This window comes from Bombina bombina, chromosome 1, assembly GCF_027579735.1.
Source record: "Bombina bombina isolate aBomBom1 chromosome 1, aBomBom1.pri, whole genome shotgun sequence".
NCBI lineage: Eukaryota > Metazoa > Chordata > Amphibia > Anura > Bombinatoridae > Bombina > Bombina bombina.
In genome coordinates, this window is record NC_069499.1 from 185,901,588 (window position 1) to 185,916,159 (window position 14,572).

The window sequence follows — 14,572 nt, forward strand, 5'->3', positions numbered from 1 at the left end:
TTTAAACTAATTGCCCCTAATCTAATCCCCCTAACAAAATAAAAAAGCCCCCCCAAAATAAAAAAGTCCTACCCTACACTAAATTACAAATAGCCCTTAAAAGGGCCTTTTGCGGGGCATTGCCCCAAAGTAATCAGTTCTTTCACCTGTAAAAAAAATTGCAAATCCCCCCAACATTAAAACCCACCACCCACACAACCAACCCTACTCTAAAACCCACCCAATACCCCCTTAAAAAAACCTAACACTAACCCCTTGAAGATCACCTTACTGGGAGAAGTCTTCATCAAACCGGGCCGAAGTCCACAACGAAGCCGGGAGAAGTCTTCATCCAAGCCGGGTGAAGTGGTCCTCCAGACGGGCAAAAGTCTTCATCCAGACGGCATCTTCTATCTTCATCCATCCGGCGCGGAGGGGGTCCATCATCAAGACATCTGACGCGGAGCATCCTCTTAATCCGACGACTAAGACTGAATGAAGGTTCCTTTCTCAAGAACTGAAGTTAAGGAGCTTTACGCTTTTTTTTTGCAGGTGTTAGACTTTTTTTCAGCCGGCTCTCCCCGTTGATTCCTATGGGGAAATCATGCACGAGCACGTTACACCAGCTCAACGCTCACTTCTTGTCTGGTTTGTAAAAACCTGTAATACCAGCGCTGTCTTTAAGTGAGTGGTGAGCATAAACTGCTCGTTAGCACCGCATAACCTCTAACGCAAAACTCGTAATCTAGGTGATATTATCTAAACACAGATTCCTGACATGGATGTAAAAATGAAGACTTAGATTACGAGTGGAGTGCAAAATTGCGCTTTGACAAGCGCAATATTTGCGCTCTACTTAGTAATACCAGCGCACACAGATGTGCACTGGTATTGGAAGGTAAGTGCAATGCAAACGCGACCTGCATTGCCTGGACGCCTTGCGCTCACGAGAGCACACTTCTCTAGGCTCCAATGGGAGCCTTGTTCACATGCCATGAGACTAGGCAAAGTATGTAGCACAGCGCAGGATGCAATTCTCAAAGCATTGGGCAACAAAAAAAAATAAATGAATATATACATATATATTTATGTGTTTTTATGTGAATATACACATATTAACACATAAACATATGTATATAAGCATATACATATATATTTATAGTAAAAACACAGTCCCCCATTCATCTCTATGTAAAGATACTATCAGGGTCTTTTGTTTTTTCAAACACCCCACATCCCTTCACTTTAACCCCTTATAACTGCTTAGTGCAGTCAAGTATTTTATTAAAAAAATAAAAATGCTTATATTTTTATTTATGTAAAGGAACTGTACACTTTATCTTGTGGGCAACTGGGCAACTTTTTTTTATTAACCAGAGGTCTGGACCCCCCCCCCCCAAAAAAAAAAAAAGGTGAATTTGATGCATATTGTTTTGTTTTTTTTGTTTGTTTGTTTTTACATTTAACACAGAAAAAAAAAAATGTGAATCAGATTACAACATGTCTGCAAAAGGAGATGGTCTGACCCCCTGTTACTGTATATAGTGACATTGTTTAACCCACCAGTACTGTATAAAGTGAGTTAGTGACAGTCTGTAATCTGCCGGTGAAATGGCTGGCCTGACCCTACCTGCCCCAGTACTTTATAAAGTGACCACAGTAGTCAGTGACATGGTCCAGCCCCCCCCATACTGTACTTACTGTACTTAGGGTTGCCACCCGTCCCTTAAAATACAGAACACTTAGCCATGTTTTCCTGGACACTTATAAGTTACACATGCTGCAGGGTGTGCAGGGAGGAATATGAATAGTGCTGTCCAGAAACACAATACATGTTCCTCCCTGCACACCCTGCAGCATGTGTAACTCATAAGTGTCCAAGAAAACATGGCTGAGGTGGCAACCCTAACTGTATATAGTGGTACTATATAGTGACACCCCCCCCCTGCCCCCCCCATGCTGTAGTAACAAGGTCTGTAATTTGCAGGTTCCACAAACATACACACATGCATAAATACACACACAGTCACATACACACATACACACACATAAACACCAATAGGTAAAACAGAAACACTAACCCCTATAGTCAGAGACACTAGTGAAACATCATGCCCCACTCACATGATATCAGTGCAGGCAGTGGCAGGTCAATCTTTTAAAAAAAAAAAAAATTTAACCCTCAGGGGCCCAGTCGCAGTTGCGACCTCTGCACCTCCTGTAGTTTGGTCCTTGGTCTGACCTCTGGTTAACTGCGCTAAGCGCAAAGTGCTCCTATGAGCTCACGGGTGCATTAACCAGCCACTTGTAATGGCTGGTTATTTAATGTGTGCCATTAAAGGGCAAATTTTAACATTTAATATTTTTTATTTTTTTTTATTAAAGACATTGTAAAAGCCATCAGAGGACATTGCTAAAATACACATTCACAGTACATTTTGCAATATAAATATCTAACAAGGAGGTTTGCATTGGAATGTGCTATACAGATCACATAGTGATAAGCCATATACATACAGGTAGCCCTCAGTTTACGCCGGGGTTAGGTTCCAGAAGGAATGGTTGTAAATCGAAACCGTTGTAAATTGAAACCCAGTTTATAATGTAAGTCAATGGGAAGTGAGGGAGATAGGTTCCAGGCCCCTCTCAAAATTGTCATAAGTAACACCTAATACATTATTTTTAAAGCTTTGAAATGAAGACTTTAAATGCTAAACAGCATTATAAACCTAATAAAATAATCACACAAAACATAATATATAATTAAACTAAGTTAAATGAACAAAAACATTTGCTAAACAGCATTATAAACCTAATAAAATAATCACACAACACAGACTTCACTTGCATTTTTCTGCAAACAGTTCTTTCTATTCATTCCAATCTGGACTGATTTATAGACAGGAAGATCTTGTTCCTTTGAAATCTGCTCGATAGCTCAGGTCTGGTTAAACTGATTAATTTCAGCTTGCTTGGCTTTGCTGCAACACAAGTGGACAGCTCCACCTACTGGCTATTTTAATAAATGCACTGCTTCTCAATACTTTTCAATAGCAGTCACATGACTGGAAAAAAAGGTTGTTATTCTGAAACGGTGTAAATTGAACTGTTGTAAAACGAGGGCCACCTGTACTGTATTTCAGTGCATATTGGAGAAGAATACATATTCAGGACACATGCTGTAATGTATACAGGTTCCAGACTACTGCAATAAAGAGAATATCACAATAATGCAAGTCACACATATCTTTGGTTTCCCAGTGCATATAAAAGTTATGTTTAACACTATACTGTAGTCTATTAAGTGTGCAATAGCATTATGTCTTAAAAAAAACAATGGCCTAGATTTAGAGTTTGGCGTTAGCCATCAAAAGCAGCGTTAAGGGGTCCTAACACTGCTTTTTACCGCCCGCTGGTATTTAGAGTCAGGCCAATCAGCCAATCGTATTGAGCTCGCATTCTATTGGCTGTTCCGATCAGCCAATAGAATGCAAGCTCAATACGATTGGCCGATTGAATTTTTTCTACCTTAATTCCGATTGGCTGATAGAATCCTATCAGCCAATCGGAATTGAAGGGACGCCATCTTGGATGACGTCCCATAAAGGAACCTTTATTCATCGGGAAGTCGTCGGTAGAAGAGGATGGCTCCTCGTCGGCTCCTTTGAAGATGGCTCCGCTCCGGATAGATGAAGATTGAAGACGCCGACTGGATGAGCACTTCTACCGGATGGAGGACCTCTTCTTGCCCCGCTTGGATGAAGACTTCTACCGGATCAAGGATCTCCTCTGCGCACCTTGGATGAAGAATTCGGCTCGGCTGAGTGAAGACGACTCAAGGTAGGATGATCTTCAGGGGGTTAGCGATAGGTTTTTTTAAGGGGGTTTGGGTGGGTTAGAGTAGGGGTGTGTGGGTGGTGGGTTGTAATGTTGGGGGGGTATTGTATTTTTATTTTCAGGTAAAAGAGCTGATTACTTTGGGGCAATGCCCCCCAAAAAGCCCTTTTAAGGGCTGGTAAAAGAGCTGATTACTTTGGTAGTTTACAATAGGATAGGGAATTTTTTATTTTGGGGGGCTTTTTTATTTTATTAGGGGGCTTAGATTAGGTGTAATTAGTTTAAACTGCTTGTAATTCTTTTTTATTTTTTGTAATTTAGTGTTTTGTTGTATTATAGAATAGTTTATTTTATTTTATTTTAATTTTAGCTAATTGTAGGTAATTTATTTAATTAATTTAATGATTTTGTAGTGTTAGGTGTATTTGTAACTTAGGTTAGGATTTATTTTACAGGTAATTTTGTAGTTATTTTAACTAGGTAGCTATTAAATAGTTATTAACTATTTAATAGCTATTGTACCTAGTTAAAATAAATACAAAGTTGCCTGTAAAATAAATATAAATCCTAAAAAAGCTAGAATGTAATTATTAGTTATATTGTAGCTATATTAGGGTTTATTTTATAGGTAAGTATTTAGTTTTAAATATGATTAATTTATTTAATTTTAGGAATATTATTTCGTTTAATTTAAATTATATTTATGTTAGGGGGTGTTATGGTTAGGGTTAGACTTAGGTTTAGGGGGTAACAACTTTATTATAGTAGCGGCGACGTTTTGGGCGGGAGATTAGGGGTTAATAATTGTAGGTAGGTGGTGGCGATGTTAGGGAGGGCAGATTATGGGTTAATACAATTTATTATAGTGTTTGCGAGGCGGGAGTGCGGCGGTTTAGGGGTTAATACATTTATTATAGTGGCGGCGAGGTCCGGTCGGCAGATTAGGGGTTAATAAGTGTAGTTAGGTAGCGGCGACGTTGGGGGGGCAGATTAGGGGTTAATAAATATAATATAGAGGTCGGCGATGTTGGGGGCAGCAGATTAGGGGTTCATAGGGATAATGTAGGTCGCGGCAGTGTCCGGATCGGCAGATTAGGGGTTAATAATAAAATGCAGGTGTCAGCGATAGCGGGGGCGGCAGATTAGGGGTTAATAAGTGTAAGGTTAGGGGTGTTTAGACTCGGGGTTCATGTTAGGGTGTTAGGTGCAGACTTAGAAAGTGTTTCCCCATAGGAAACAATGGGGCTGCTTTAGGAGCTTAACGCTGCTTTTTTGCAGGTGTTAGGTTTTTTTTCAGCCCAAACTGCCCCATTGTTTCCTATGGGGATATCGCGCACGAGCATGTTTTTCCAGCTTACCGCTACCGTAAGCAACGCTGGTATTGAGGATTGAAGTGGAGCTAAATTAGGCTCAACACACCCTTTTCTGAGCCTAACGCAGCCACTCAGACAACTCTAAATACCAGCGTTGTTTGAAGGGTGCGTTGGAAAAAAAAGCAGCGTTAGCTACGCGGGTCTTTACCGACAAAACTCTAAATCTAGGTGCAAGTAAATAACTTAATTAAAAATACTTTATTGCTAAAAATGCTAACCATTATCTATCGAGTCATAATCTTTTTGCTGGTGTATATATGTTGGAAAATTATGCAAAAAGACTTGCTTGATGCAGGAAAAGCAAAAAAGGGGTGCTGGCATTTCCTGCTATCGGCTAGGAAAGCAGGGGCATCCCTTTCTGACTTGACCAGTGGTGTTGGTCTCCAGTTTTTATTTCTCTATTTTTGCCAATTCCTGGTACACAGGCTACCCTCCTAAACAAGGCCTTTTTTGAGACTTGGAGGTTAAGGGGATATTAAAGTCAAAATTTAACTTTCATGATTCAGATGGACCACAGTCTTTGTATATTTCTTTGTATATTGACACTTTTTTGAGTCACAAGCTCTTAGTGAGCATGTGCAAGAATTCAGAGAATATACGTATATTCATTTGTGATTGACTGATGGCTGTCACATGATACAGGAGGAGTGGAAATAGACAAAACTTTAAAATTTGTCCGAAAAAAATCTAATACTCATTTGAAGTTCAGACTAAGGGGTAGATTTAACAAAAGGCAGGCAGACATGATTCGCTGTAGCGCAGAATGAGCAGCAAACGTTGCTTAATAAATCGTCCGTCTTTTTATCATGTATTTATGGATTATGTAGATCTACTGTATTTACCGGTCCTTTAAGTGATTATAGCTCCCTTAGGGACATGCTTCATTTCTCATTTAGAGCTTGTTATTTATTCATAGATTTTAATCTGTAAAGTAAAAACATAATTTATGTAAGAACTTACCTGATAAATTCATTTCTTTCATATTGGCAAGAGTCCATGAGCTAGTGACGTATGGGATATACAATCCTACCAGGAGGGGCAAAGTTTCCCAAACCTTAAAATGCCTATAAATACACCCCTCGCCACACCCACAATTCAGTTTAACGAATAGCCAAGAAGTGGGGTGATAAAGAAAGGAGTAAAAAGCATCAACAAAGGAATTTGGAAATAATTGTGCTTTATACAAAGAAATCATAACCACCATAATAAAAACAAAAGAGGGTGGGCCTCATGGACTCTTGCCAATATGAAAGAAATGAATTTATCAGGTAAGTTCTTACATAAATTATGTTTTCTTTCATGTAATTGGCAAGAGTCCATGAGCTAGTGACGTATGGGATAGCAATACCCAAGATGTGGAACTCCACGCAAGAGTCACTAGAGAAGGAGGGATAAAAATAAAAACAGCCATTTTCCGCTGAAAAAAAAATCCACAACCCAAAATATAAGTTAATTCTCATAAATGTGAGGAAAAAAAATTAAATCAAAAGTAGAAAAATCCAACTAAAACCGCTGCCTAAAGAACTTTTCTACCAAAAACTGCTTCCGAAGAAGCAAATACATCAAAATGGTAGAATTTAGTAAATGTATGCAAAGAAGACCAAGTAGCAGCTTTGCAAATCTGATCAACTGAAGATTAATTTTTAAAAGCCCAGGAAGTGGAAACTGATCTAGTAGAATGAGCTGTAATTCTCTGAGGCGGGGCTTGATGAAGGAAAAGTTTTAACCATGAGGCCAAGGAAACGGCAGAAGCCTTCTGACCTTTCCTGGAACCAGAAAATAGACTAGAAGTCTTCCTGAAATCTTTAGTAGCTTCAACATAATATTTCAAAGCTCTCACCACATCCAAAGAATGTAAAGATCTTTCCAAAGAATTCTTAGGATTAGGACACAAAGAAGGGAGGAGCAGTTGATGTAGCATATCTAGATTTCAGCAAAGCATTTGACACCGTCCCACACAATAAACTTATTCACAAACTATATCTCCTTGGTCTAGATTCAAAAATTGTGAACTGGGTGGAATGCTGGCTTAAGGACAGAAAACAAAGTGTCTTAGTAAATGGAGTTCATTCAGCAGAGGGGGCTGTTACTAGTGGTGTTCCTCAGGGGTCAGTTCTGGGGCCTGTTTTGTTTAACATATTTATCTGCGATATCAGCAAAGGGCTACAGGGGAAAGTATGTCTCTTTGCAGATGATACAAAAATTTGCAACAGAGTGGATGTTCCAGGGGGGGTAGACAAAATGAGAAGTGATATACAACAATTGGAGGATTGGACAAACGACTGGGATCTAAAGTTTAACACAGCAAAGTGTAAAATAATGCATTTAGGGAAGAAAAATCCAAATGTTAATTACAGACTCAATGACACTTTACTGACTGTTACAGACGAGGAACAGGACTTGGGAATTATTATTTCAGATGATTTAAAACTTAGTAAACAATGTAGTAAGGCAGCGAGTAAGGCTAGCAGAATGCTTGGATGTATTGGTAGAGGTATTTGCAGCAGAAATAGTAAGGTTCTTATGCCACTTTATAGATCATTAGTTAGGCCTCATCTTGAGTATTGTGTGCAGTTCTGGAGGCCATATCTTCAGAAGGATATTAACAAACTTGAATCTGTGCAAAGGAGGGCTACCAAAATGGTACATGGTCTAAAAAATAAAACTTACCAGGATAGGCTCAATGACCTAAATATGTATAGCTTAGAGGAGAGAAGGGAAAGAGGTGATATGATAGCAACTTTCAAGTACATTAAAGGGTTTAGTAAAACTGAGGCTGTGGGTATTTTACATAAAATGGAAAATTCAAGAACAAGGGGTCATGAGCTCAAGCTAAAGGGTAGTAGATTCAGGAGTAATTTGAGGAAGCACTTCTTTACAGAAAGAGTGATTGATTTATGGAATAAACTTCCTCAAGAGGTAGTAGCAACAAACACTGTGGGGGACTTTAAAAATGCATGGGACAAGCATAGGGCTATCCTACGAACTAGATAAGTTTATACTGTTAGGTAAGGTGGGGCAGACTTGCTGGGCCTATGGCTCTTATCTGCCGTCAATATCTATGTTTCTATGTTTCTATGAAGGGACAACAATTTCTCTATTAATGTTGTTAGAATTTACAACCTTAGGTAAAAAAGGAGATTCACAAGAGAGAGTGGACAAAAGAAAAAACACTTTCAAAGAAAGTAGTTTAATGTCTAAAGAATGCATAGGCTCAAACGGAGGAGCCTGTAAAGCCTTCAAAACCAAATTAAGACTCCAAGGAGGAGAGATTGATTTAATGACAGGCTTGATACGAACCAAAGCCTGCACAAAACAATGAATATCAGGAAGTTTAGCAATCTTTCTATGAAATAAACAGAAAGAGCAGAGATTTGTCCTTTTGTTCCATTCAAGGAACTTGTAGACAAACCTTTATCCAAACCATCCTGAAGAAATTGTAAAATTCTAGTAATTCGAAAAGAATGCCAAGAGAATTTATGAGAATACCATGAAATGTAAGTCTTCCAAACTCGATAATAAATCTTTCTAGAAACAGATTTACAAGCCTGCAACATAGTATTAATCACTGAGTCAGAGAAACCTCTATGACTAAGCACTAAGCGTTCAATTTCCATACCTTCAAATTTAATGATTTGAGATCCTGATGGAAAAACGGACCATGAGATAGAAGGTCTGGCCTTAATGGAAGTGACCAAGGTTGGCAGCTGTACATCCGAACAAGATCTGCATACCAAAACCTGTGAGGCCATGCTGGAGCCACCAGCAGCACAAACGATTGCTCCATGATGATTTTGGAGATCACTCTTGGAAGAAGAACTAGAGGCAGAAAAATATAAGCAGGTTGATAACACCAAGGAAGTACCTGGGAAGTTTTTTGTTTAGATGAGATGCCATCAGATCTATTTCTGGAAGCCCTCACATCTGAACAATTTGAGAAAACACATCTGGGTGGAGAGACCATTCTCCCGGATGTAAAGTCTGACGACTGAGGTAATCCGCTTCCCAATTATCTATACCTGGGATATGAACCGCAGAAATTAGACAGGAGCTGGATTCCGCCCAAACAAGTATCCGAGATACTTCTTTCATAGCTTGAGGACTGTGAGTCCCACCCTGATGATTGACATATGCCGCAGTTGTGAAATTGTCTGTCTGAAAACAAATGAACGGTTCTCTCTTCAACAGAGGCCAAGACTGAAGGGCTCTGAAAATCGCACGGAGTTCCAAAATATTGATTGGTAATCTCGCCTCTTGAGATTTCCAAACCCCTTGTGCTGTCAGAGATCCCCAAACAGCTCCACAACCGGAAAGACTTGCATCTGTTGTGATCACAGTCCAGGTTGGACGAACGAAAGAGGCCCCTAAAATTATACGATGATGATCTAACCAGCAAGTCAGAGATAGTCGAACATTGGGATTTAAGGATATTAATTGTGATATCCTTGTATAATGCCTGCACCATTGGTTCAGCAAACAAAGCTGGAGAAGTCTCATATGAAAATGGGCAAAGGGGATCGCGTCCGATGCTGCAGTCATGAGACCTAAAACTTCCATGCACATAGCTACTGAAGAGAATGACTGAGACTGAAGGTTCCGACAGGCTGCAACCAATATCAAACGTCTCTTGTCTGTTAGAGACAAAGTCATGGACACTGAATCTATCTGGAAACCTAAAAAGGTTACCTTTGTCTGAGGAATCAAAGAACTTTTTGGTAAATTGATCCTCCAACCATGTCTTTAACCCCTTAATGACCACAATGTACCCTGTATGTCACTGGTCGTTAAGGGTTTTTTCAGGACATAATAGCATAAGTCTAGCAAGAACACGCTATTAATGCACTCCCTCCAGCAGGCTTTGTGGAATAGAGCAGTCTCAACGCTGGTGGCAAGACCGCGTTATAAAACAATCAAGTCCCAAAAAAAGGCCTACGACATACAGGGTACGTCGCTGGTCCTTAAGGGGTTAAAGAAACAACACTAGTTGATTCTTGTGAGATTCTGCAGAACATAAAGACTGAGCGAGTACCAATATATCGGCCAAATAAGGAAATACCGCAATACCCCGCTCTCTGATTACAGAGAGTAAGGCACCTAGAACCTTTGAAAAGATTCTTGGAGCTGTCGCTAGGACAAAAGGAAGAGCAACAAATTGGTAATGCTTGTCTAGAAAAGAGAATCTCAGGAACTGATAGTGATCTGGATGAATCGGAATTTGAAAATATGCATCCTGTAAGTCTATTGTGGACATATAATGCCCTTGCTGAACAAAAGGCAGAATAGTCCTTATAGTCACCATTTTGAAAGTTGGTACTCTTACATATCGATTCAAAATCTTTAGATCCAAAACTGGTCTGAATTAATTTTCTTTCTTTGGGAAATGAATAGATTTTAATAAAACCCCAGACCCTGTTCCCGAAATGGAACTGGCATGATTACCCCTGATAACTCCAGGTCTGAAACACACTTCAAGAAAGCCTGAGCCTTTATTGGGTTTGCTGGAATGCGGGAGAGAAAAAATCTTCTCACAGGCGGTCTTATTCTGAATCCTATTCTGTACCCCTGAGAGACAATACTCTGAATCCAATGATTTTGGACTGAATTGATCCAAACATCTTTGAAAAATTTTGATCTGCCCCTACCAGCTGAGCTGGAATGAGGTCCACACCTTCATGCGGACTTGGGGGCTGGTTTTGATCTCTTAAATGGCTTGGATTTATTCCAATTTGAAGAAGGTTTCCAATTGGAAACAGATTCCTTGGGGGAAGGATTAGGTTTCTGTTCCTTATTTTGTCGAAAGGAACAAAAACGATTAGAAGCTTTAGATTTACCCTTAGGTCTTTTATCCTGAGGCAAAAAAACTCCCTTCCCCCCAGTGACAGTTGAAATTATTGAATCCAACTGAGGACCAAATAATTTATTATCTTGGAAAGAAAGAGATAGCAATCTGGATTTAGAAGTCATATCAGCATTCCAAGATTTGAGCCACAAAGCACTTCTAGCTAAAATAGCTAAAGACATAGATTTAACATCAATTTTGATAATATCAAAAATGGCATCACAAATGAAATTATTAGCATGTTGAATCAACTTAACAATGCTAGACAAATCATGATCCAATACTTGTTGCGCTAAAGTTTCCAACCAAAAAGTTGAAGCAGCTGCAACATCAGCCAAAGAAATTGCAGGCCTATGAAGATGACCTGAATATAAATAAGCTTTCCTTAGATAAGATTCAAGTTTCCTGTCTAAAGGATCTTTAAAAGAAGTACTATCTTCCGTAGGAATAGTAGTACGTTTAGCAAGAGTAGAGATAGCCCCATCAATTTTGGGGATCTTTTCCCAAAACTCCAACCAATCTAACTGCTGGCAGGCAAAGGATACAAATTTTTAAAACTTGAAGAAGGAATAGAAGAAGTACCAAGCCTTTTCCATTCCTTAGAAATCATATCAGAAGTAGCATCAGGAACTGGAAAAACCTCTGAAATAACCACAGGAGGTTTATAAACAGAATTTAAACGTTGACTAGTTTCCTCCATATCTAATGTAATCAACACTTCTTTTAACAAAGAACAAATATACTCCATTTTAAATAAATAAGAGGATTTGTCAGTGTCAATATCTGAGGCAGGATCTTCTGAATCAGATAGATCCTCGTCATTGAAGGATAATTCAGTATGTTGCTGGTCATTTGAAATTTCATCAACCTTATGAGAAGTTTTAAAAGACCTTTTACGTTTATTAGAAGGCGGAATGGCAGACAAAGCCATTGAATAGAATCAGAAATAAATTCTTTTAAATTTACAGATATATCTTGTGTATTAGATGTTGAGGGAACAGCAACAGGTAATGAACAGGTAATGAACTACTACTGATGGATACATTCTCTGCATAAAAGTTTATCATGGCAACCATTACAAACCACAGCTGGAGGTATAACCCCCACAGGTATAACCCCCACAAGTTTACAACAAATGCACTTAGCTTTGGTAGAACTGTTATCAGGCTGCAGGGTTCCATCAGTGATTTCTGAGACAGGATCAGATTGAGACATCTTGCAAATGTAAGAGAAAAAAACAACATATAAAGCAAAATTATCAATTTCCTTATATGGCAGTTTCAGGAATGGGAAAGAAAATGCAAACAGCATACCCCTCTGACATAGAAAAAAGGCAGGAGGCAAATAGAAAAAAAGGTCTTAAATAATGAAAATATTTGGCGCCAAGTATGACGCACAACAAACAAAAATAATTTTTGGTGCCAAAACGTCCGGAAACAACACACTCACGTCATAGAGTGAAAGGACTCGGCGTCAACTAAGAGGCCCGGAAAATTACAAATTTGCGTCAGCGAACGTAACTTTGCACCAAAAAAATCTTGCGCCAAAAATGACAAAAGGTTTCACAAAAAGCATTTTGCGCCCTCGCGAGCCTAATTCTGCCTGTGAATTTAAAAGACAGTCAATTAGAAAAAGAGACTATACCCAGGTAAGAAATACATTTTTCATAAAAAAGCATTTCCCAGATATGAAACTGACAGTCTGCAAAAGGAAATATACTGAAACCTGAATCATGGCAAATATAAGTACAATACATATATTTAGAACTTTATATAAATACATAAAGTGCCAAACCATAGCTGAGAGTGTCTTAAGTAATGAAAACATACTTACCAAAAGACACCCATCCACATATAGCAGATAGCCAAACCAGTACTGAAACGGTTATCAGTAGAGGTGATGGAATATGAGAGTATATCGTCCATCTGAATAGGGAGGTAGGAGATGAATCTCTACGACCGATAACAGAGAACCTATGAAATAGATCCCTGTGAGGAAAACCATTGCATTCAATAGGTGATACTCCCTTTACATCCCTCTGACATTCACTGTACTCTGAGAGGAATCGGGCTTCAAAATGCTGAGAAGCGCATATCAACGTAGAAATCTTAGCACAAACTTACTTCACCACCTCCATAGGAGGCAAAGTTTGTAAAACTGAATTGTGGGTGTGGTGAGGGGTGTATTTATAGGCATTTTGAGGTTTGGGAAACTTTGCCCCTCCTGGTAGGATTGTATATCCCATACGTCACTAGCTCATGGACTCTTGCCAATTACATGAAAGAAAGTTATGTTTTAAGAAATTAGTGCACCACCTCATTTTCTTCATTCTCTAATATAAACTATAGTGTTTTGTGGAGTGGGGTAGCACCAGGTGATTAATAGTCATACACCCACCTGAGGCATCTATGCTAATACATTAATATTAACCCTAGAATGTACACTAGTGTCAACTTTAAAATTGTATTAGTTTAAAATTAACACCAACTATTTAAACTTTACCATAGTGCAACTCTTAAAACCTTGTAACTCATTGAATAGACAATAGAGGAAGCACTCTTTATCTACAAAAAGAAATACAATATATATATATATATATATATATATATATATATTTATTTATAGAAATATACTTTTTATCTCTGTAGTTAAATTGTATCTAAGCTTCTGCAGACTGCCTCCTTATCTCAGATCTTTTGACAGGCATGCATTTCAGGCAATTAGTGCTGACTCTTAAATAACTCCACGTGCATGAGCACAGTGTTATCTATATGAAACACATGAACTGACGCCCTCTAGCTGTGAAAAACTGTAAAATGCATTAATATTAGAGGCGGCCTTCAAGGGCTTAGAAATTAGCATATGAGCATAACTAGCTTTAGCTTTCAACTAAGAATACCAAGAGAACAAAGCAAATGTGATGATAAAAGTAAATTAGAAAGTTGTTTAAAATGACATGCCCTATCTTAATCATGAAAGTTTAATTTGGACTTTACTATCCCTTTAAGGTGCTGTGATCATTAAAGCTGGCAAAATACATTTTATTTTAATCTGTTCCTAGTCTGTTCTCTTTTGTTGTTTATAAAAGATGGAGTTCAAAAATGATTCTCTTTTCTTAGATAAATAAACTTATTTTTTGGGGTCAGCTCAGTTTTTGGCAAACGTCCTATCAGTCAGTAGCCCACATTCCAGTACATAAGAGATTGGTTGATTTTGGGTGTAATTTCAATCTATTCAAATAACCACTATTTCAATTATAAAAAAACTACCAAAGGGGGTGTCAATCAACCCGATCGTTTCCTCTCCGCCTCATCAAAGCAGCCGGACAGGGTTATGGAGCTGTGGTTTTTAGACCGCTGCTCCATAACTTGTGTTTCTGGCGAGTCTGAAGACTCGCCAGAAACACGGGCCCACGAACTCCTTACGGAGCTTGATAAATGGGCGCCATAGTATTTATGGTTTAATGAGAAGTGTGTGAAAAGTGTGACTGCTTTTATGTTCCAGTATTTTCTTATTTCACACACACTAGGCATGTATAAACACA

At 38.7% G+C, this 14,572-nt stretch overlaps 1 protein-coding gene across 1 annotated transcript in view; it reads left to right on the forward strand.

Annotated features, from left to right (window-relative positions):
- The window catches only part of RGS6 (regulator of G protein signaling 6), an 848,561-nt gene that overhangs the window by 738,370 nt on the left and 95,619 nt on the right, over positions 1-14,572 (forward strand). The gene's annotated exons all lie outside the window — the stretch shown is intronic.